This window comes from Felis catus, chromosome C1 (assembly GCF_018350175.1).
Source record: "Felis catus isolate Fca126 chromosome C1, F.catus_Fca126_mat1.0, whole genome shotgun sequence".
Taxonomy (NCBI): domain Eukaryota; kingdom Metazoa; phylum Chordata; class Mammalia; order Carnivora; family Felidae; genus Felis; species Felis catus.
Genome location: NC_058375.1, coordinates 153964075 through 153989187, shown reverse-complemented (window position 1 = coordinate 153989187; position 25113 = coordinate 153964075). Strand labels below are relative to the sequence as shown.

General features: G+C 37.4%; 1 long non-coding RNA gene across 3 annotated transcripts in view; it reads right to left on the bottom strand.

Moving 5' to 3' along the window:
- The window catches only part of LOC109502715, a 39217-nt gene extending 15300 nt beyond the window's left edge, over positions 1-23917 (bottom strand). For 2 of the 3 annotated variants that reach the window (XR_002744822.2, XR_002161517.3), the window contains exons 1-4: positions 23860-23917; positions 21111-21160; positions 18739-18877; positions 16879-16955 (exon numbers count right to left, since the gene is read on the bottom strand). This is a non-coding gene — a long non-coding RNA (uncharacterized LOC109502715). Of the gene's footprint in view, positions 1-16438; positions 16956-18738; positions 18878-21110; positions 21161-23859 lie in introns of those variants that run through there. The other variant, XR_002161516.3, reaches the window with a different exon arrangement.
- Positions 23918-25113: the final 1196 nt, after the last annotated feature.

Genomic DNA, 25113 nt, shown 5'->3' with positions numbered 1-25113 from the left:
AATTATTCCTAAGTTATGGAACTTCCATAAAAACTCTAAACAACAAGATTCAAAGTGCTCCCTGGCTTGGCTAAACATGCCTGGAGAGGGTGTGGAAGCTCTGTGCTGTCCACCATCCTGAATACCTTGCCTACGCATCTCTTCCATTTGGCTGTTCCTGAGTTCTATCTTTTGTAATAAACCATTATTAGTGAGTAAACTGTTCCTGACATCTGTGAGCTATTCTAGCAAGTTATCTAATCTGAGGAGGGGATTATGGGAACCCCTGATCTATAACTGGTCAGTTAGCAATATGAGAGCTCTGGACGTGTGACTGGCATCTGAAGCGGGGGCAGTGTGTGGGGACTGAGCCCTTAATTTGGGAGATCTGATGCCATCTCCAGGTAGATAGTGTCAGGATTGAATTGAATTGTAGCACATCCAGCAGGCATCAGAGAATTGGTTGGGGGAGGGGAGGACGGGGGGGAACCTCACACATTTGGTGACAGGGAAGTTTTGATTTCAGAGAAATAGGCTTTCCTTTATAAAGTTTGATGTCGAATTTTTTTATATGTAATATTATGAGCATTTTCACTTGAGATTAAAAGTTTTCATGGTAGATATGATTTTTAACTGCTGCATAATATTCCGTTTTATATATGTTCCATAATAATTCTCCTGTTGGTCTATTTTCAAGATATTTCTCATTTTTATCATAAATAACATCAATGAACATTCTTAATGTGACTATTTATGCCATACTTCATTATATTCTTATGATAAATTCCTAGGAATAGAATTAAAAAATGGAAGAGCATAAACACATTTAAGGCACCTGTTTGTTGCCACAAATCTAACACCTACATGAGCTATACTAATTCAAAATTTCACAAGTTTTTGTGGAGGTCTATTTGCCACACATTAACACTGAATATTACTCTTTAAACAAACTAGCCATCAGAGAGTAGCTCTTTTAGTTTTAAATGTTTATTTATTTTTGAGAGACAGAGAGAGGGAGAGAGAGCAAGAGGGGCAGAGAGAGATGGGGACAGAGGATCTGAAGCAGGCTCTATGCAGACAGCACAGGCTCCAACTCACAAACCAAGAGACCATGACCTGAGCCAAGCTGGACACTTAATAGACTGAGCCACCCAGGTGCCACAGAGAGGAGCTTTTCTAAATGACTTTAGAACACAATATTTTGACTGTACATCCCTAGAAAGATGTACTTTACAAAGATGTACTTTACAAACCAAAAATATTTTTTAGCCCTACATTTTTATATAATCCTATTGATTATATTTGTGACAGCTATGGGCATTGTTATTCCAAGGTTACTACGTGGATATTGTGACTCAAGACAAGTAAGCAGTTATAATGACGTTCATAAGAATCAGGATTTTTGGGGCGCCTGGGTGGCACAGTCGGTTAAGCGTCCGACTTCGGCCAGGTCACGATCTCGCGGTCCGTGAGTTCGAGCCCCGCGTCGGGCTCTGAGCTGATGGCTCGGAGCCTGGAGCCTGTTTCCGATTCTGTGTCTCCCTCTCTCTCTGCCCCTCGTCCGTTCATCCTCTGTCTCTCTCTGTCCCAAAAATAAATAAACGTTGAAAAAAAAATTAAAAAAAAAAAGAATCAGGATTTTGGACATTATAATATCAAAAACATTTTGTAAAATTCCTGTGGTCCTAAAATTGAATTAAAAATATATGCTTCAATTTGAAGGTATTTTATCTTAAAAGAATTTAAAACTTATTTCCTGGCTCTGTCCATTGTAAAGACCTAGAAGTAATGACCAATACATAACATATTGAGCACAGCAATGTAAAACTGTAGTCTCCATATGCCATTCCCACTAAAAGGAATAAGGGCTCCTTGGAAAAATGTCTCAATGCAGAAGTGGAACATAAATGTGCAAGCTAAGAATGGAGCATCATTTGATAACAGAAAACAAAGTAACAGAACCATCAAAAGAACTTGGAAGTCAACTTGAAGAGGTTTTTTTTTTTTCCTTTGGTCAAAGATGGGACAACGTGAGCATCAATCAGGATAATAATAGGAGTGGTTTAAAATGAAAGAAAGGATAAGAACCATATGATTCTCTCAATAGATGCAGAAAAAGCATCTGACAAAATACAGCACGTTTTGTTGATAAAAGTCCTCAAAAAAGTAGGGGTAGAGGGAACATACCTCAACAATATAAAGGCCATATACGAAAGACCCACAGCTAATATCCTCCTTAATGGGGAAAAACTGAGAGCTTTCCCTCTACAGTCAGGGATGTCCATTCTCACCCTTGTTATTTAACATAGTACTAAAAGTCCTAGCCTCAGCATTCAGACAAAAGAAAAAGAAAAAGAAAGAAAGAAAGAAAGAAAGAAAGAAAGAAAGAAAGAAAGAAAGAAAGAAAGAAGAAAGAAAGAAAAGAAAGGAATCCAAATCAGCAAGGAAGAAATCAAACTTTCACTATTCTCAGATGACATTATACTCTATGTAGAAAACCTGAAAGGCTCCACCAAAATATTTCTAGAACTGATAACAGGAATTCAACAAAGTCATAGGATACAAAATCAATGTACAGAATTCTGTTGCATTTCTGTACAGCAATAATGAAGCAGCAGAAAGAGAAATCAAGGAATTGATTGATCCATTTTACAATTGCAACAAAAACTATAAGATGCCTATGAATAAACCTAACTAAAGAGGTGAAAGAGCTGTACTCTAAAAACTATAGAACACTTATGAAAAAAATTGAAGAGGGCACAAAGAAATGGGAAAACATTCCATGCTCATAGTCTGAAAGGACAAATGTTGTTAAAATGTCTATACTACCCAAAGCAATCTACACATTTAAATGCAATCTTTATCAAAACACCAACAGCATTTCTCATAGAGCTAGAACAAACAATTGAAAATTTGTATGGGACCACAAAAGACCCCAAATAGTCAAAGCAATCTTGAAAAAGAAAAGCAAAGCTGGAGGCATCGCAATTCCAGATTTCAAGCGAGATTACAAAGCTGTAGTCATAAAAACAGTATGGTGCTGGCACAAAAACAGAAATATAGATTAATGAAACAGAATTGAAAACCAAGAAATGGACCCACAACTATGTCATCAACTAATATTTGATGAATCGGGAAAGAATACCCACTGGAAAAAAGTTTCTTCGACAAATGGTATTGGGAAAACTGGACAGTAACATGCAGAAGAATGAAACTGGACCACTTTTTTATACCATACACAAAAATAAATTCAAATTGGATGAGAGACCTAAATGTGAGGCAGAAAACCACCAAAATCCTGGAGGAGAAAACAGGCAGCAACCTTTTTGACCGTGGCCATAGCAACTTCATCCTAGACACATTGCCTTAGGCAGGGGAAACATAAGCAAAAATGAATTATTGGGACTTCATAAAGATAAAAATCTTCTTCACAGCAAAGGAAACAATCAACAAAACTAAAAGGCAAACTACAGAATGGGAGAAGATATTTGCAAATGACATATCTGATAAATGGTTAGCATCCAAAATCTATAAAGAATTTATCAAATGCAACACCCCCAAACCCCAAATAATCCAGTTAAAAAATGAGAAGACATGAACAGACATTTTTCCAAAGAAGACAATCAGATGGCTAACAGACACAGGAAAAGATGCTCAACATCACTCATCATCAAGGAAACACAAATCAAAACTACAATGTGATACCACCTCACACCTGTCCAAATGGCTAAAGTTAATAACACAGAAAACAACAGATATTTGCAAGGATGTGGAGAAAGGGGAACTCTCTTGCACTGTTGATGGAAACTCATGCAGCCACTATGGAAAACAGTATGGAGGTTCCTCAAAAAGTTAAAAACTTTTTAACTTTAAGAACTACCCAAGATCCAGCAACTGTACCACTAGGTATTTACACAAAATACTGGATACAAAAATACTGACTTGAAGGGACACATGCACCCCGATGTTTATAGCAGCATTATTGACAACAGCCAAATTAGGGAAAGAGCCCAAGTGTCCACTGACTGATGAATAAAGAAGATGTGGTGTGTGTGTGTGTGTGTGTGTGTGTGTGTGTATTATATATATGGAATATTACTCAGCCATAAAAAAGAATGAAATCCTGCTATTTGCAATGACGTGGATGGAGCTAGAGTGTATTATGCTAAGCAAAGTCAGTCAGTCATAGAAAGACAAATACCATATGATTTCACTCATGTGAAATTTAATAAACAAAACCGATGAACATAGGGGAAGGGAGAGAAAGAAAAAGAGGGAAGGCAAACCATAACAGCCTCTTAACTATAGAAAACAAAGTAAGGGTTGTTGGAGGCAGAGGTGGGCAGGGCAATGGGTTAAATGGGTGATGGGTATTAAGAAGAGCACATATGATGAGCACTGGGTGTTATATGTAAGTGATGAATCACTGAATTCTACTCCTGAAACCAATATTACACTATATGTTAACTAACTAGAATTTAAATAAAAACTTGAAACAAACAAAAATATTAAAAAAATAAATAAATAAGTAATTAAAAAAATCCTGTTTGTGTTCAATAAAAAAACACACAAAAACTCCTTTATCATCTTTGGAGTACTGGAAAGAATGAATGTATTATTTGAAAACTAATAAGCAAGGAGGAAATCGAGCACTTTTGTAGTCTTTCCTTCACAACCTGTATTACTGGATAACCAAAGAATCGGTGGGAGAAAGTTTCTCTTTATTACAGTATTTCAAATAATAAATGAAAAGGGAATGATAGAATTAAAATATCACCATTTTATGACCTCTAATTAATGAATAAATGCAAGCAGTGATCATCAATAGTGCTAACATTACAAAAAGAGATAACCTGATATTGTTGATCAGCAATGGAAAACCACATTCCCACCTACCTAGTAGTCAAAAAATAAAAAATAAAAATATAAGTGAACCTGAATTATCAAGCCTCTAAATCTAACTTCTAATTTTTAGGAAAGAAAAAGACAGAGAAACCTATTAAATGATATCATTGGAATGCAACTGGCAACATTCAGACTATGGAAAATTCTACAGAGCAAAGGACTTAGTTTCTTCAACAAACTGTAAAAATGAAAACCCCAGGGAGAGAAGGAGGGAATGAAAGGGAGGAGGAGGAAAGATGGAGAAGAAAACTGATTAACAGAATCTGAAGATTCTTCAGTTTGTAATGTACATCTTTTTTTTACAGATACACACTGAAGTATTTATGGGTGAAATAATATCTGAGATTTGCTTTCAAAATAATCTGTCAGGTAAAATTGGAAGTAGATGCAGGTGTAAGTGAAACAAGATTGTCCAAATGTGATAATTTTTGTATAAATGGGTGATGGTGACATGGGCCTTTATTATCCTAATCTCTCCTTTTGTATGTGTTTGACATTGTCTACAATGAAAATATCTTAAAAATGGGGCATCTGGGTGGCTCAGTCAGTTGAACACCTGACTTTGGCTCAGGTCATGATCTCCTGTTCATGGGTTCAAGCCACACATATGACAGCTCAGAGCCTGCTTTGGATTCTGTGTCTCCCTCTCTCTCTGCCCCTCTCCTGTTCGTGCTCTGTCTCTCTCTGTCTCTCTCTCAAAAAATAAAATGATATGTTTAAAAAAATTGAAAAAAAATCTTAAAAAAGAACAAAACACTCTTGGAGTGGAGAGGAGGGGAGAAGAAGGAGTGAATCTAATCAAAAATATCCTTTCAGGCCCACAGAGAAGAAATTGTATAGCTTGAACCTTCTGAACTACTTTTTGAGCATTTAAAAAAAAATGTGTAAGCTTATAATCTTCTGGTCCTTGTGAGAAAAATGTTATTCTTGAGGAAACGTGTATCCAGCTTAAAGAATAGTATAAGACAATGAAGATAGCTCTTAGGAATTCAAATGATACTTATTAATGATACTTATTTTCTTGGGTGCAGAAATGAAGTAGAAGTGAAAATACCATCATCAAATATTCTCCTTTCTTAGCTCTCTAGTGTCTCTTTTTTAATGTTACAAAAAATAGTTCACTAGAATACAGACTAAGTCAGCTTATCCTCTATGTTGAAGACTTACAATTATTATCTGCTGTGAAATTTTTTAATATAAACAGTTTGCCCATATTCAAATCAACTAAAAGACACAGAGCTTCCAAATGGGGTGCTCAAAATAAGGCACAAATAGAAGTCTCTCCTCAATGGGTTCCCTCCAACACTTGCTTTGAATATGTTTCTAGGTATTCACAAAGCAGGACAGGTGCCCTCAAGATCACACAGAGACCATCACGGTCTTTTGTTTTTCCCACTTTTTCTTCCCAGCTATACCCAGTCTTGTGCTGTCCCCAGAAACACAGCATCCTCAGGATGCATTAACATACACAGAGCCATAGACTGAAACATTTGAGAAGGATCTAAATCTCTGTTATAGTGTGAGAAAATTTCAGAATACAAATTATTTAGTTCTGAGGTAATTTGCAAATATACAATCACACATTCCTCAGTTAACTTGGCCCAGGTTTAAAGCCTTAATTAAACAGTCTGTTCTTGGATGGTTTCACTTGCATTGCCCCCGAAGGCAGCTGTTCCCACCTTTGGCCTTGACTCAGGGTCACTGTCCTTTTTTGCTAGGCAAACCATCACCTCAGGCCTCCCCCAAGTTTTACTCTACAGATTTTCTGAGCCTCCGGAGAGCCAGGCTCCTTTCCAGCCTGGGGCCTAATTCAAGTTCTCTGCACTCACATGGAAAATGTTCTGGCAGCTCCAGATGCAAGCTGAGAATTTTCTGACCAACATTCCTCTGGAGTCTGGGCAATGGCAGTTTACCTGATCTAAACATCCTCCCTTAATGAACATGCTCTGCATATCTTATAATTATTTTACATTTTTCCTCTCCTTCCTATGCTTCAAATTTTCAAAAACCATCTATCATCCTCTTTTTTCTACTCCTTATCACATACACCTAAGGGCTTCCCATCACCACTCTCTACTCTAACTTCCAATCACAGCTTCCATGAAAGTGCCCAAGCTCTAAATGTATCCTGGGACTTGTAAACTCTGCCTCACAGTTGAACCCTAATCACACTTTGGCCCAGCAAAAAATGGAGAATCACATTTCCCAACTTAAATGAAGATCTGTGACCAGGCATGGGTAGCAAACACCCCTGGGACCACCCAGGCCCTTGGATCCTCCCTTCAGAGGACTGACCTTGAACTGCTAGAGCCCCTTCTGCTCCTGTTCTTTGCACAGAGAACCCTAAGTGCTTGAGAGGCACTATATTCCTGGAAAAAACCCATAGCCAAGTACTGACTTGTGTGGGAGTTTGATAGCCCAGACTTTGCCTCAAGGTGGGACATGTCTGAGATGTAATTTATGTTCCTGAGTACCCAGTGGAATCAGTCTGAGGCTCAGAAATCACTTGAAATTTCTCTCTTGCTCATTTTCTTCCCCTTTTTCAATATTGCTTCCTCCACTCCCTTACCTGCTTCTCCTGAGAGCAATTCCTTAATAAATCCTGAATGTTTATACAGGAATCTTTATCTCAGGGTCACTTCTGGAGAATTCAACCTAAGAACCCATGCCATAGAAACATTTAATTAGGCAATGCCTAAACATTAATTAGGCAATACCCTGAATTAGGCAAAACTGAATATTCCAGATTTACCAAAATTTGTACCTCAGTACTAGCTGAAAACTTTAGAAATAAAATTATTCCCTACTAATTTTTTACAGTGTATATTTTCTTTGGTGATGTGCCTAATTTTCATATTAAGAATAAAAAATTAGGAGTGTGTATATGTTTAGTATAAAATGCCAAGAACAAAGGAAGGACTTAATTTATCTTAAAAAGCAGCCTGAATACAACTTTTGACTTGTATCTTTGCTCCCAAACGCTATGGATTATTTTTTGTAAGCACGTTTCAGAAATACGATCACTTCCAAAAGCCATTGCAAACAATTGGCTTTTGGTTTTCCAAGTTTATGATGTAACATTTAAATATAAATATGTATATAAAATTTTGTATTTTGATTTTTCATGGAATATTATATCCTCAAAGTTTTTTCATGTTACAAACATATTTTCAGATACATCAAAATCATATTAATGATACATTTTTATGGTGAATAAATTCACTTTAATTTTACTTTTTCCAATTTTTGTCAATTATGAATATAAATACATCATAAACATTTTAAAACTATATAAAAACTCTGGAAGGAAACAAACCAAAATATTATATTTATATTGAAGTATCCTTCTTTTTTTCTTCTTGTCTATATTTTTGCGATTATTGTCAAAAGAATATTCTATTTTTATAATGACACATTTTAAAACAATATAGCCAATATAATCAAAGAAAATAGCAAAATTTCTTAAAATATGTAAGCTTACACAATATTTATTGATTTCCCAGTACACCCACTCTAGCCCATAAAGAAAATTTTACAGTATGGTTGTTTATATTGAAAATCACAAGCTATGCTTCCTCCACTTAGTAGATGGTCTGATCCTGGAACACAACTCATATTTGCTAAATAAATGATGTTTTATGGTTAAAAATAGCTTTTATTTCACTTAGTGTTCATTAAAGGATTAAGCAAGGTATTTCACAACGAGTAACACTAGCTGAGGCAGGCTTTTTGGTACTTATATTACATATAGAAATTCAAAATTTATATTCACACACAAAAACCCTTAATAAAAAAAAAGGAACATCTACTCACATGAACATATTGAACATTAAACAAAAATACAAGAATTTCATATTTGTCTCCTGTAAATGCAAACATTAATGTGGTAATTATTTGTGTTTGAGATTTACATTTATTGTTATAATCTCACTATCATTTCAAATATTTAGTCACTACTTTATTGTCACAGTTCTAAGGAAAGCCTTTAGTTTAGAAAGTGCTTCATTGACTGTTGAGCACATTTGACTTCAATTTCAGGATCCTCATACTTCAAATGCAAACTTGCCTTAATACACTGGAAAGAATGTAGACACTTAGGGAGCTAATTTAAGAAATTGAGTACTTTTACTGGAAAAAAGTTGTGTTCTCATATCAACACCAGATATTTCCAAATGACATATCTGATAAAGGATTAATATCCAAAATATATAAAGAACTTATAAAACTCAACACCCAAAAAATAAATTATCCAATTAAAAAATGGGCAGAAGAGGGGCGCCTGGGTGGCTCAGTCAGTTAAGTGTACGACTTTGGCTCAGGTCATGATCTCATGGCTGGTGAGTTCGAGCTCCGCATCGGGTTCTGTGCTGACACTTCAGAGCCTGGAGCTTGCTTCAGATTCTGTGTCTCCCTCTCTCTCTGCTCCTCCCCCACTCATGCTCTGTCTCTGTCTCTGTCTCTGTCTCTCTCTCTCTCAAAAATAAACATTAAAAAAATTTTTAAAAATGGGCAGAACATGAACGGCCATTTCCCCAAAGAAGACATCCAGATGGCCAACAAACACATGAAAAGATGCTCATCATCACTAATCATCAGGGAGATGCAAATCAAAACTACAATGTGCTATCACCTCATACCTGTCAGTCAGAATGGCTAAAATCGACAACATAAGAAACAACAGGTGTTAGTGAGAATGTGGAGAAAGGGGAACTCTCTTGCACTATTAGTGGGAATGTAAACTGATGTAGCCACTGTGGACAACCGTGTGGAGTTTCCTCAAAAAGTTAAAAAAAGAACTACCTTACGATCCACAATTACACTTACTGGATATTTACCCAAAGAATACAAGAATACCAATTCAAAGGGATACATGCACCCTGATGTTTATAGGAGATTTATTTGCAATATCTAAGATATGGAAGCAGCCCAAATGTCCATCGACTCATGAATGGGTACAGAAGATGCAGTATGTGTGTGTATATATATATATATATATATATATATATATATATATATATATAATGGAATACTATTTAACCATACAAAAGAATGAAATCTTGTCATTTGCAATGACATGGACACAGCTTACAGGGTATAATTTTAAGCAAAATAAGTCAGTTAAAGTAAGACAAATACCGCACAATTTCACTCATATGTGGAATTAAAAAAGGAAACAAACAAGTAAAGGCAAAAAAAAAATAATAATAAGAGTGAGAGAGACAGAAAAACCAAGAAACAGACTCTTAATTATGGAGAACAATCTGATGATTACCAGAGGGGAGGTGTGTGTGGGATGGGTTAAATAGGTGATGGGGATTAAGGCGTGCACTTGTCATAAGAAGTACCAGGTGACATATGGAAGTGTTGAATTACTATATTGTGTCCCTGAAACTAATATAACATTTTATGTTAACTAACTTGAATAAAAAAAAACCACTTAAAACAATAGGCATCAGATAAATCTTCGTAGAACAAACAACAATAAAAAAGGATGATTTAATATGAGACAGGCTACCATAGCAAGAAGGTAGGGATAGTCTGTCTCAGGGCATCTGAATAATAGAATAACTGTCAGTATGTAGTGGGCAAATCTGGCTTCAAGATGAACTGTGTCATTTCTTGAAGACCCTTCCAATAACATGAGCTTGTGATTATTCATGGAGGAAACTCTTTTGTATCATTTACAAAATTTGACCTCGACAACTTTAGCTTTATGGAAAGAGTGAGACAATCTTATTTTCCAGGCAATGATTTAAGAGGGAAAACTATTTACAAGGTACTAGATTGTGATGTCTTTCAATGCAAGGTGCAATAAAATCAGTGAGTTTTTTCTTCACTCGAGAGGTAGTTTTCGTTGATTCACATTTAAAAATATATAGTTAAATACACATGTATATTAATGAGGTATTTAAAGGGAGAGTTAACATTTTAATAGTACACTTGATTAATGATGTCTTGCATGAAGTCAAAGCAAGAAGTCAGTTGAATGACCTCTGAATTGAAAAAACTGCAGACTGAAATGTCTTCAGTAATTATTTTGGCTGCATAAAGTCTGAAGCAACAGAAGAGGTTTCAAAGTTATTTTATAGAACCCATAGGACTTAATATATCATAAGCAGTGAAGTCTTGGAAAGAATTATGTCCATTTATTTATATTAAAATATGACAACTAGTAATAACATTATTCTAGTTGCAGTCATCATGCACTACCCATCTTTGCCAACTTCATGAAGCAATGAAAATCAAAAACAAAAACTTTTTATTGAGTTATTCTAGTAATTCTGAACAGCTGCAACTAGTCTATAAGAGTAAAATTTTTGCCAAAGATATTTTGTCAGCCCTTTATTTATCATCCAGTTCAATACTCTTTATATTTAAATACCAAGTAGGGGCGCCTGGATGGTTCAGTCCATTAAGCATCCAACTTCGGTTCAGGTCATGATATCGTCTTGGGTTTGAGCCTTGTGTTGGGCTCTGTGCTGACAGCTCAGAGCCCGGAGCCTGCTTGGGATTCTGTGTCTCCCTCTCTCTGGCCCTCCGCCACTCACGTTCTGTCTCTTTCTGTCTCTCAAAAGTGAGTAAATGTTAAATTTTTTTTTTAATTTAAATACCATGTAATCTTCTTTCTTATTTCTCAGAAATATGAATGCAACTAGACAGGCCAAAGATGGTGTCAAGCTTTTCATACCGTCTCTTATTCATTAATCACACAATATGAAACACCTAAGATACTTTGCTAGTCAAGAGCAGCACTGAGGTTGAAATACTGGCATGGTTTGTTGCCACAAAGGATGAAATGTAGCGCACCCAGGAGACCAAGTTTTTCTCCCAGCATGTGAAGGCCCATTGTAGCATTCTTTTAGCTTTGGCTGTTTGTTCAAATATAAGCAAGTACGTTGAGAATCTTAGCTCACCTATTCCTTAGCCAGTTTCCTTTGTCCTACATCCCTCTACTACTTAGAGATTCACCCTAGCTGCCTCTTCCAACTCTAGTCTGAGGAGTACCCTTTGTTGCCCTGGCTGTTCACCAAATTTACCCAGGAAAGGCCAAAACAAATAGCACCATTGAGAGACATTACAAAATGGTTGTCACTTTGCCAGAAGCTCCAGGCAACTCACAAGCCCTCAGGGGGTCTCTAGGGATTAGTTGAGTCTCACATTCAAGTCTCCAGACTCTCTGGAACTCTGCTGCCCAAGGATCAATGCTCTTCTCATAGGCGGAAGGTAAGGATAATTTCAGGATGATTTTTCTGACTCATTTACAGAGCTTGCCCATGGCCTCTGAGTATGACAGAGATAAAGACAATGTCCTTTCAAGTGCAGATGGGTAGGTAAATGGCTGCCCAGTAACACCGGGAAACCAACAGCACTTCAAACGTACTGAGTAATATATAAGCCCGCCCAATAAAACATATGGTACAGTATTTTTGAGTAATGTTGGGCTTAACTAACAATGGACAACCACTAGAAGGCCTTGAGAAGAAGAGTTGTGTTTTGAAGAGGTTATTCTGGCTGCCCTGCAGAATACAGACTGAAGAGGATAAGAATGGGAGGGATGAGATGAGTCTGGAGTCCACTGTAGAGGTATCAGTAAAGAAGATGGTGCTTGCTGTAAGGTGCTGGCATGTGCACAATGTCTACAAGAAAAGTGTTCCACTTCACAAGAGTTTATCTGAGGACCTTTTTTTGTGGCAATAATCACAGAGCATAACCGATTACAAAGGCCACTTCTAATACCCTAGCATACAACTGTGTCATCTGTATATAAGAATGTGCCTATTAGCTAATCTCTCTGTGCTTCAATTTCCTCTTCCATAAAATGGGTTAATCATTCTACTTACCCCATGAGGTTGTTTTTGAGAATTGAAAACATTAACACATGTCAGAGTTTTGCACACAGAAAATATAAATAAATACAGCTATTTTTAACTTTATCTCCTCTATATTACAGATTGACAAAAGGGAGGATATAAATAAAAGTTTTTCAGAATCTGCATAATAACACTGGATTTTACATTATAATGTAAAAGAAAGGATAAAAAGACAACCTTGTTTACCCCATCAATAAATATTATGAACCAGTCTTTCTATTTATTGACTCTGACCTCGCAGATTGTTGCTATTTAACAAAATTCAGTTTAGCTCATGGCTGATTCCTGTCCTCAGATTCAAAACAGAGAAGTCTTTGAACGACATAAGCAATATTTTGTTATCCTAACAATTTTCCTTACAGGAAGAAAGTGAGGGTATTTTTTCTTTTCTTGTGTCTTAAGGAATCTTTTGACAGTGCCCATGGCTCCCCCATGGCTCCAGCTCTTGGTAGCACACCCCAGGCCTTGCCCCCAGAAATCACTGGCCCCCTCATCATGGGGACTCATCCTGAGTCCAGCTTCTGGTTTTAGGCAACCACATATGTTGTTGTTGTCCTTTCCAACTGAGAGTGATTAGAACTTCTCTGGGTTGCCTTAACAAACCCTTGTTTAGCCTCTGTTTTCCATCACCTGGGTGATCAATTCCCTGTATTTGAAGGATTGAGAGTAGCTTCTGTTTTCCTGGCTAGTTGCTGAATGATAGAATAGTCATGGAACTGATTCAGTAGAACACACTGGCAAAGATCAGAGGCCACTATTCACAGAATTACATAGAGAGGCAGGAAATTTGGGGGAGATACTTTACCTACCATGAACTTTCAAAACCAGTTTAAATAATGTTTAAACTTTTGTTATAAAGATATGGCTGCTGGAGCACCAGGCTGGCTCAGTCAGTAGAGCTTAAGACTCTTGATCTCAGGGTTGTATGTTTGAGCCCACGTTGGGTGTAGAGATTACTTAAAAAATAAAACCTTAAAAAAAAATAAGGATATGGCTGTTTATTTTAGAAAAAATATCAAAAGTGTCAAAAATAAAAACATTTCTATTAATAACTATTAATATATGCCTCTTATATTTACTGTGTATTTTATAGTAGTATTTGGGATATCTGACGGGGGAAACAGTATTTGCTTTTAACCCACTAAATTTCATCTCATTAGATCTGAGCTATTTAAGATAGAATAGATACCAGCTTAACATTAATTTTATGACAGCACAGCTTGAAAGAGGTGAGAAGGAGAGGAATGAGGATCTATTAATCAAGATTCATTTGACCCCCCTCTTCCACTAAATGAAAGACTAGCAGGAGGCAGTAGCAGTTACTCTGGGAGAAACAAGCAGGCTTTATAATCCAGACGCTTTCTGCTAGCATCAAACAAGAAAACACAGAGGAAGAGAGAAGATAGTTCCTTTCAAGGGCAAAATGGATATATTCCTTTGAAATATACTGAGGCTACCAACTTCATATTCCATCTGAATTCCTAGTTTCCTTTCAAAGACACATCTGTTGAGCGTTTTCTTTTTATTCATGAACACTGTTTGTACATTGCATATAAGACTACCAAGATGTTGCTCACATGACTTCAATTTAACCTTACAAATCAATGATATTCTTCATGATAACCAGATTATTCCAAAGACCTCAAAAAAATGTGAATTAAATGTTCAAGAATCACTCAAGTTCAAAGAACTTATGTCCAAAAATATAAAATATTCTAGAATTTGAAAGAATGTAAAGTGTTTATCACATCAATCATTCAGTCAGCCAAGAAAGTCTATACGCCAACCAACAATCATTGGGAATTCATCTATAAAAATCATCATTAAAATGCACTCCTTAATTTCTCTTTCATTACTTGCTTTCTTGTTAGTGGCTACTCTATTACTTTGGATTCCAGAAAGAATCAAATTGCAAATGGGGGTCTTGCCCTCAAAGGGAAAACTTCCGTAAGTTTCACAAAGGCTACAGACAGCCTGCATTCTGTGCTGGAGGTCAGAGAAGAGCGGAGCAAACTCACTTCACTCTTGCTGCTCAGGCAGAGTTGAGTCGGCAGCTCTCTCCTAATGACTGAATTCCAAGGCCAAACAGTTCTGCAACTACTTGTTGCATTAGCTTCCGTCTCATGGAGCACAATTTGGAGTGTTCCATTTTTTAAAAGATTTAAAATAATAATGTTTTACAACTTTCTACTAGAGTAGTTTAAAATCAGAATATGTTATCAAAGGCTATCTCAGTTTGAAGTTGATAATAAAGCATCAAAAAGCATTACAGTGTAATTAACATTTTCCACTGGAAAGCTCTATCTCTTGCTTCTTCTTCCTCTTTCTCCTCTTCTCCTTTCTCCCTTTCATTTCACTTCTCTTCCTTTGTTCTCTCCTCTTCTTTCTTATTTCTTTATTTAGCATAAACTTGGTCCCTAACACTCCCTCAAGTTCCAACCCCAGTCCTACTTATTTCCTTCTCCACAAAACATCTTAAAATTTTATGTATACTCACTTCCTTGCTCTTCAAACCATTTGAAATTGAGACTTCACCACCACATTTAAAATTTCAAATTGTTGGGGTACCTGGATGGCTCAGTTGTTTTAAGCATCCGACTCATGGTTTCAGCTCAGGTCATGATCTCACAGTTCATGAATTCAAGCCCCGTGTCGGGCTGCGCGCTGACAGTGTGGAGCCTGCTTGAGATTCTCTCCCTCTCTCTCCGCCCCTGCCCCATTTGTTCTCTCTCTCTTTCTCTCAAAACAAACTCAAAAAAAATTTTTAAGTTAAATTGTTAATTGTGAAAGTTAGTGACACTATCCCAGTTACCAGCAATTGACAAAATTAATAATGACAATGTTAAAGTATTATTTAAAAAATTCATTCACATTCATTCAAATTGGAAACTAATTATGATGTACCACATCCCAAATGTAATCTATACACTATACTTGGACTATAATCAGGTTTTGTATTCACATAACAAAATTTCTGTAAATATCAGAATAACTCACTTGGAGTGATAGACTAGTCAGGGCCGTAGGTTTACTAAGGGGGAAGCCTGGGTGTCCCTTAATTGTCATTATCAACCACAGGAAATAAAGAAATGAAGCCTAAGGGAAGGAGGCCTTATGATGGGGTGAGGAAATAAATATTTAGGGCTGGTAGTCTATGTGGAAATTCTGGTGGTGGGGGTGAACTGCCTGGTCATGTGGCAGCTGAGAAGATAAAGCTGTAAGTCGGTGGCCCTGGACCTAGAATAGTTGTAACGATTCTATGTGTTTTCCTTCCATTGCATCATCCTTACTCTTTCACTGCTTTTTTAAAAAGGCATATCCTGGTCTCAGTTGTGCAAGGAGTACTTAGAAAAAGATCTGTGGCTCGGTCTGGACTGAAAAGGTAGTGAATGCAGCGTTGCCTCCCCCAAGTCTGGAATGGGCAGAGTGGCAGTATCAGCAGCATCAGAGGCGGCAGCTCAGGGGGATAATGAGGCCTCGCAGAAGAACCAGGCAGAAGTGGCCTTGTTTCTATGTACCTCTGAGGCAATAATCAGAAACTCAGGAAAAGCTGAGGGATTTGGTTCCTGACAGAAGCAATGGGAGGTCAAATCTTTGTGCCTTGGATTGCATTTATGTCCATATCAAATTTAAAGAAGATTAAAACAAATTCATAGGAACTCCGGTAACAGAAAACTATATGGTGAGTTTTATGGATTTTAATCCAACCCAGTAAACATTCATTCAGTGTTTTTTTATGTATAGGGAAGGAAGTTATAGACTGTGTTCTTGAGGAATTTACAATACAAAATTCCAAAAAAGAAGAGAATTAATAAAGGCCTTAAAAGTAGTTCAGAATTTAACGGCCATACACAAGGAAGAAAATCTTATTTCTGAGATGGGGATTTAGGTAAGGTTTAATTGGCATCATGAAGAGGGCAGTGATGATGGAATCCAAAGAAGTCTCATGCACACCTCATGCACCAGTTGGAAACTGGGCTTCGGTATAAGCAACAGAATGCCCAACGTGAGTTAACCAAATTAAACTTTAGTCTTTTTACCCAACAAGCATTTCTAGACAGGTGACAGTGCAGCAGCTCTCAGTACTGTCAACACCCCAGGCTCTGTTGCCTTTTTCCTCTACCTTTCTTAGTGTTCCAACTCCCATCCTGACAGTTCCAGGATGATTCCTGCTTCACTAGGCATCTCAGCTCTTGCTTCCTAAAGGAGAAGGAAGAAGAAAGAGATATGGAAGAGATAAGAAAATGTTGCCAAAACCATCACTTAGGTCTCCTTGGCTAGAAGTATGTCAAAAGGCTCACCCCTTGTTTTCAGAGAGATTAAGATATGTAGTTTTTGTGTTCTTTTTGTTTTAGCTGGTCACACTGTTATCCCCCTTCCAAAAAATAAAAATTAGGGTTCTGCTAAAGAAAAAAAGGTGGAAAGAGTATTAGATTAGTAACTATTAAGATGTGCCAACATCCCACTTATTAATTCTGTAGCCTAGGATAAAAGTCAACTAACATTTCTGTATGGCAGTTTCTTTACCTGTGAAATGGTTATAATATCTTCCTAGTAAATGTTTGGGTGAGGATCAGGGACCATGTATTCAAGATGTTCAATATAGTCCTGACAAGTTAGGAGAGCATAATAGAGTGTAGCTGCTGTTACTGTTTAATTGGTTTTTTGTTTGGTTTATTAGAAATTGAAGGAGTCCAATTTCAATACATAAATACTGGAAGAATAAAATTTTAGATGAAGGAAACAAGATCACAAAAACATGGACTTAGAAAAAAATATGTAAGGGGTGCATGGGTGGCACAGTTGATTAGGCATCTGACTTTGGCTCAGATCATGATCTCATAGTTCGTGAGTTCAAGCCCTGCATCAGGCTCTGTGCTGACAGCTCAGAGCCTGGAGCCTGCTTCGAATTCCGTGTCTCCCTCTCTCTGCCCCTCCCCTGCTTGTGTTTTTTTTTTCTTATTCTCTCTCTAAAATAAATAAAATAAACATTTAAAAAATATGTAAGAAAATTTAGAGCATGTTCAGGAAATTTTACATAGTTTAGGAAGACTATCATTCATGTGAGAGGGAAAAAGTGAATGGTAATACTAGGAGGTCAGTATTCTGGGTCATATGATGAGTGTTGGCAGTGGGGGGCGGGGCTGGAACAGGGGTATAAGAGGCAGGCCAAAGGGTTTGATGCCTCGGCAGATAATGTGGAAGCACTGACGTTTTCAGCACAAGATTAAGTCCAAGCTATGCTTCATGCTGACCACTGTGACAGCAGCGCATACGATATACTTGGCAGCTGGAGAAAAACCAAAGCAAGAAGAGTAGGGGAATTAATTTATACCCAAACAAAACATAATAAAAGCCTGAAGTGGGATAGCAGCAACAGAATAGAAAAGAGGAACTGATTCAGGAGTCATTTTTAAAACATTACTTACAGAATTTGGCATCCAACAGAATAGAAAAGGTCAGGGAAAAGACGGTGCCAAGGTAGTGAGCTAAACTTCAAGCTTCGTGGTGTCATTAGCCAGGGTGGAGGGTAGAGAGCAGGCCAGGGAGAGAGAGGACCACATTTAAAAGGTGGAAGGAAAGAATGGAGAGGGAGGCTGAGGGGAGAGATGGAAAAATACTGAGAGTAGAAACATTTAGTCATGTAAAATAAGATGTATAAAAATGGTTATATTCCAAGGGGTTGTTTAATCCATAAAAGGAATTTTCTCAGGCGAAGTAATGAATCTGTGAGAGCAAGATGCCTAATCCGAGTCATGCGCTAATCTGACGGTGTGGGGAGGCACCACCCATGTGCACTTTAGAACATGCACTTGCTGTTCAATGGCATTAGCATAGAAATAGTCCAAAAGTATGCAAACGTGTTTCTGAAGAAAATTCCCACTACTTAGTCTTTCACTCTCGTTAGGATGCAAAATTATTCCTCTGGAAATATTTGGGCACGGTTTGCCCTTCCTAGAGGCAGAGGAATGAGTTAATTTACCTCTTTAGGATCCCTCGCAACGACGTTCAGATCTTGTGATCATGGGCTCTGGGCTCAGTTTCAGCAGTTAATGGTCACAATGGAAACCCAAAGCGAAAGCAGACTGGGGAATCACTGCTGGAATCAAGGCGCTTTGTCACTTTGAGAAGAACAGAGTAAGGAACATAAGTGGTCTATTGACAGAATTGTTTGCTTATCATTTTTGGCACCTGGCATTTAAAACCGGGCAGGAAACACCTTTGAAAAATGATAATCCCAAACAGTTTAGACTTAATACAGTACTTTCATCTCTGTTTCTAGGATTTGGGGTCATTTAGATTTTAACACTCTAGCCATAACCCATCTCAGTACATTCTTAAGGTTGCAGTAAGGGATAATTAGATTCTAGGATCATAGTTTTGAAGAATTTATACAGACACAAATCTTTTCAGTAATTATTCAGTATTATTTCAAGTCAAACGCTAGTTTGTTTCAATCTTCAGAAACCCCTTTGAAAAATGTTATGTGTTTTCTTCCAGTATTTTGGTTTACTTTAGAGATACTCATTTCCCCATAAATGAAGTCACTGGAATTTATTACCGAATTTAATTTGGTATCTGCTCTGCCCTAGACACTTCATCAGCACTGATGTAAAAAGGTACAATCTGATTATGCTAAATTATCTCACCTGTGATTAGGAATAACTCCTTTCAGGAGTCAAAGTGATTGTAAATAAATTCGTATTAGAGGGCTGAATAATTGCAAATCGTGTTTTTCTCATCTTTTAAAAATTTTATTACACGTGAGGTTACAGGTCCCATGAGTTTATGGCACTTAACCTAAAGGCAGTAAAAGTGCTAAGCTGGGTATATAATGATATTCGTAAGTCACCTTATACTAGAAAAAGACTGTTGGTAGCTGCCTACAATGAAACTAAACTGTCCTCTTTCCTCCTTCATAGTTGTGCAAGTACACTGTTAGTGGGAATCTCACTTGAGGTTCCTAACTGCTAAAGTAATAATGTCTTGTATGTATACAAGACCTTCCTTGTAGAGTTTTTTTGCCAAAAAAAAAAAAACAATTGGAGATTTTTGTTACTATCTCCTTCTACATTCCCATAACCACATATTTTATAGGCTTAAAAATTAAAGATTAAGTCAAGGTCATCCAGTGAGAGATTAATTTTTTAATGCAAAGGCTAGTGTTCCATTCATTATCTTATCTCTATTACCTTAAAAATCACATTTAGCATGTATCATAAGTTAAAACTTTGTAAATCACCGGTTAGCATCTGACTCAAGGTATCATGCCTCACAAGCAGCTTTCTTAATAAACCCATTTGCTCAGCATATAATGCCAAGTTAAAAGAATTTAAAGAACTCGGATTAGGTTGCTTTTTAGTAGTTCTCATTGTGACTTACTAAATTAAATGACAAATTGAAATGCAGCTGAAATAACTCCGGAACTGGTTCTGTTATGGTTAATGAAAAGGTTTCAATCTCTAATGCTCATCTCTGGAACGTTTATTTTCGTGAAAGTGAGTTCTGTTCAACAAGTACTAATGAGACATTTGTAGGGTTAAAACTTTGCATTTGAATTTTTTTTTAATTTTTTTTCAACGTTTTTAATTTATTTTTGGGACAGAGAGAGACAGAGCATGAATGGGGGAGGGGCAGAGAGAGAGGGAGACACAGAATCGGAAGCAGGCTCCGAGCCATCAGCCCAGAGCCTGATGCGGGGCTCGAACTCACGGACCGTGAGATCGTGACCTGGCTGAAGTCGGACGCTTAACTGACTGCGCCACCCAGGCGCCCCTTGAATTTTTTTTTAAGAAAATCACAGCAACAAGTTCAGAGAAGTATGGAGTATGGATGGGATGCCAATTAGTGCTATTCAAATTGGCATTCATTCCAATTAGTGCTATTGATCTTCAAGTACATGCCAGAGCGTGTTCAGGCTCTTTCATAAACATTATGACATTTAATTCTCCTTCAAACATGATGGGGTAGGCATGGCAAACTTTGTTTCATAAATGACAACATTTCAGGATTCTGAGATTTAGTTTGATGTTTTGTCCACAAGCTTCATGGTAGCAAAACAAGTTGTCTGAACCTTGCTTGGGGACCCAAGGATAGACTAGCATATAGTATTTATTCTAATGATAATATTTATCATGAATTGGTTAATTCATTTATAAATTGGGCTGATATTATTAGCAAACAAATAAAGTTATACTTGAATAAAATGAAACTTCAGCAGGGCTGTGGCAATGGAACATATTGTGGACTTTTATATATTTCTATATGGCTTAAAGGTTATTAGAGTAAATGGCAATTGTAACTAAAAACAAGCAAAATACAAGAAAATGGAAGGAAAACTTTGGTTAGATTTACCTGAAGTCTGGGACTGTCCACTTATTTTAATTTGATACTGGGTCTTCATACTATGTGTGGTGGAAATCAAGAACAACAAGAACAACAACAATAATAATTGAAAACATGTATGTTGTATATATTCAAACATGTTACTGCATGGCATGTATGTCCTATATATATCAACTCATTTTTAATCCTCACAACCCTTTGAACTAGAGATAATTGTTATCGCCATTTTAGAAATGAGGAAATTACAACACAGAGAGGTTAAAGAATCTTCCAAATTTACACATATAGGAAGTACACACATCCCAAGCAGTATGCCTCATAAACACAGGCCATTTAACACCTACTCCCTATTGTCATACATGTTGGAACTCCCCTATGGTCTAGTTCAATGACTATTAGGTAATGCATTGTTTTGATAGTTGCACTTTGGCACTGAAATCACAGCTTCCTAATCCTGACCTCATTTAGAGAGAGCCAAATTACGTTTAATTCCCAATTCAGTACATATTTGTTGGGACCCTGTCAGGTGCCAGATAATCTTCTGGATGCTTGGATGTATCGGCTACCTTTGGGCAACTGAAGTGGTAGAAGAAGAAAAAGAAATTATTTGCCTGAATTCTTCATAAAGTAGAGTCCATGATCAAGACTTCTTGTAAATGTAAGTGGATAATTTAGGAGTATTATCTGAGTGGACAAAATTAGGGACAAGAGGAATAAAAGAAGTATGGGTGAGGAATCAATTAATGGATGCAGTAAGTTGGCCACCACTCTCTTATTCTATACCTAAGAGAAACTTTGTAAAGGCATACAGGAACATTTGTCTTAGGGAACTAAATGCCCAACTCCCTGGCCAAGGATAGCCCTGCAGGATCAAGTTCCCCCACATTCAGGTTACACTAATTTTGAATCCAGCAAGTTGCCAAAGGAAGTCTGCACTGTCAGAGAAGCCCTAAGATGGTAATTTAGGATGGAAGTCTGAGGTAAGGCACTTCATGCCTGAGTCAGGCTGCAGCTACATGAAACTGATCAAAGTCTGCAGGCATAAATGACAACATTTCAGGATTCTGAGATTTAGTTTGATATTTTGTCAAACTAAACATGAGTTTAGTTTGGGGTTCATGAGATCGAACCCCACACTGGGCTCTGTGCTATCAGTGCAGAGCCTACTTGGGATTCTTTCTCTCTCCCTCTCTCTCTACCCCTCCCCTGTGCTCTCTCTCTCAAAAATAAATAAATAAAAACTTAAAAACAAAAGCCCACAGGGAACCAGCGGCCACTGCCAAAGCCAGAATCATAGGTGAGGCCAGCAGGATTGAGAGCTGTGTATCAGCTAAGCAATGTAACAATGAACAAACATAAGAAAATAACAGTATTTGAGAAAGTGACAAATGCTATTGATAAACAAAAACCAAAATAAGGCAGTTAAGGAGATTTGGAATGAGAATGGTGAAAGAATTAGGCTGAAACCTAAATACAGTGGTCAGCATTGCCTATAATTGAACAATGACTTGAAGAAGGTGAAGGAACATGTCACGCAGATAACTGAAACTTGAAAATATTCTGAATACTGTCAATTATTAAGAACTGTTGAGGAAGGGAATTAAGATGACAGAGAATCCTGTAGACCCTGAGCTTGTCTTGTCCCTGAAGCATAGCTAGATCAGCATGAAACCATTTTGAACACCTAGGAAATTGATATGAGGATTAACACAACAATCCACATAACTTGGGCCACAGAACTCAGCAGGTACACGGTGTGGAGAGGTGAACTAAAGGAGAGAAAAGCCGCAGAGGCTAGGGAGCTGTTTTTGCAGAGAGAGGACAGAGAAAAAGAATGCGGGAGAGTGCAGTGCATCAGGATTGTGCAACAAAAGCACTCCCCCAAAAGTAGCTGGAGAGAAAGAGAATGAGTGTAAGCACTCACAGGGGACTGAACAAGAAATCTGTTCCACAAAACCATTTATAGGAAAAAGGAAAGAGTTTCAATGCCACCAGCATTCTATAAACTGTGGAGCACAGAGTCTGAAGTTTTGGAGCTCAGTGCCTGGTGGTGCTCTGGTGAGGAAACAGGGTGAATCCCCAAGAGCAGGCAGCAGGGTCTGAGGGGACTGTGTACCACATGGGGAGAAGTGGTTCCCTGTTTGGAGTGAAATTTGGTAGAGGCAATATGGCCTCTCCACAGGCAAAGGTCCCAGCAGAATCTGGAGAGCAGCCACGTTTGCTGGTATTGGGACAAAGATGCCAGAGTGCAGTGAAACCTGGCATAGGCTGTGTGTTCTGACTTGCCATAAGTCTCTGAACCTCTGCCACTACACAATTGCATGAATGTTTTCTGGGGCAAGCAGGCACCCAGGCATTGCTCAACAAGACCCTCCCCCAGAAAGTCAGGGCAAGTCCAAGCCACAGGGGGTCTCTGAAGCATGGGTTTTTAAAACACAACCCGATCTGAGACAAACTCTGGAGGGAGGTGCCACCTGGCAGACAGATAGATTTGATATGGAAAGGGTAGAGGCAAGGAGTGGACAGAGGCCTGAGACAAAGGAGGGGTACTTGATCGTGGATTGGTGAGAGCAGGAAGTTCCTGTGCCAGAGACTAGGGAGTTGGATGAAGCCATTTCCACCTCTCCCATGTACCACATTGATCCACTCAAGTAAACTAAGCAGTGCCACCTAGTGGAGAACAGAGCTGTTACACTAAGCCCTGCCCAACTGTGTCCTCCAAGCACATCCCCTAGAAGACCAGCACAAGTCACTCTACCTGCTTAGTGTACAGACTATAAAAGTCTTCACAGTTTCAGTTCTAGGGGAAAATGGATGTAACTTCATTCAGCTTTCATTCTGTTTGCTGGTTCATTTACTTGTTCATTTTCTTTGCTTCTGTTTTTCCTTGAATTATTTTCTTTTTTTCTTTTTTTTTCTTTCCTTTACTTCTCTCTTCCTCATTCTTGGATACAAAAAGAGAAAATTTTATTTTTATTTTATTTTTAATTTTTTGTTCAATTTCATTTTCTTTATTTCATCTTATTCTATTTTATTATGTTTTTTTTAATTTTTAAAGTTTTTCTTACCTTTTTTCCCCTTTTCTTCCCCTTTTCTCTTTATTCTATCAAGCTTCTTTCAACAAGCAGAGCAAAACACACCTAGGACCTACCTTACTTTATTTGATTTTTTTGTTTTTGTTTTTGTTTTTAATTTTCATTTTTTATGTTATTAATTTTTTTCTTTCTCCAAAGTGACAAAATGAACAAATTTACTCCAAGAGAAAACAGAAATGACATCCAGGGCTTAATCAACACAGATACAAACAAGATGTCTAAAATAGAATTTAGAACCATGATAATAAATAAGAATACTAGCTGGGGTTGAAAAAAAAAAAACATGGAATCCCTTTCTGTGGAGATAAAAGAAATAAAATCTAGTGAGGACAAAATTAAAAATGCTATAACTGAGATGCAATCTTGAATGGCTGCCACGACAGCAAGAATGGTTGAAGCAGAGCAGCAAATCAGTGATTTAGAAGATAAAATTATGGAGAATAATAAAGCAGAAAAAAAGAGAGAAACAGAGGAAAGGATCATGATAGAAGACTTAGAGAACTCAGTGACTTATTAAAAAGGAATAACATCCAATTCATAGGAGTCACAGATGATGAAGAGAGAGAAAAAGGGGCAGAAGGTTTATGTAACAAAATTATAGTGGAAAACTTTCCTAATCTGGGGAAGGACACAGACATCAAAATCCAAGAAGCACAGAGAACTCCCATTAGAGTCAACAAAAAAAAGGCCATCACTAAGGCATATCATAGTCAAATTCACAAAATACACAGAAAAGGAAAGAATTATGAAAATAGCAAGGGGGAAAAAAGTCCTTAACCTATAAGGAAAGACAGATTGGGTTCACAGCAGACATATCCACAGAAACATAGCAGGCCAGAAAGGAGTGGCAGGATATATTCAACGTGCTGAATGAGAAAAATATGCACCAAGAATTCTTTATCCAGCAAGGCTGTCAT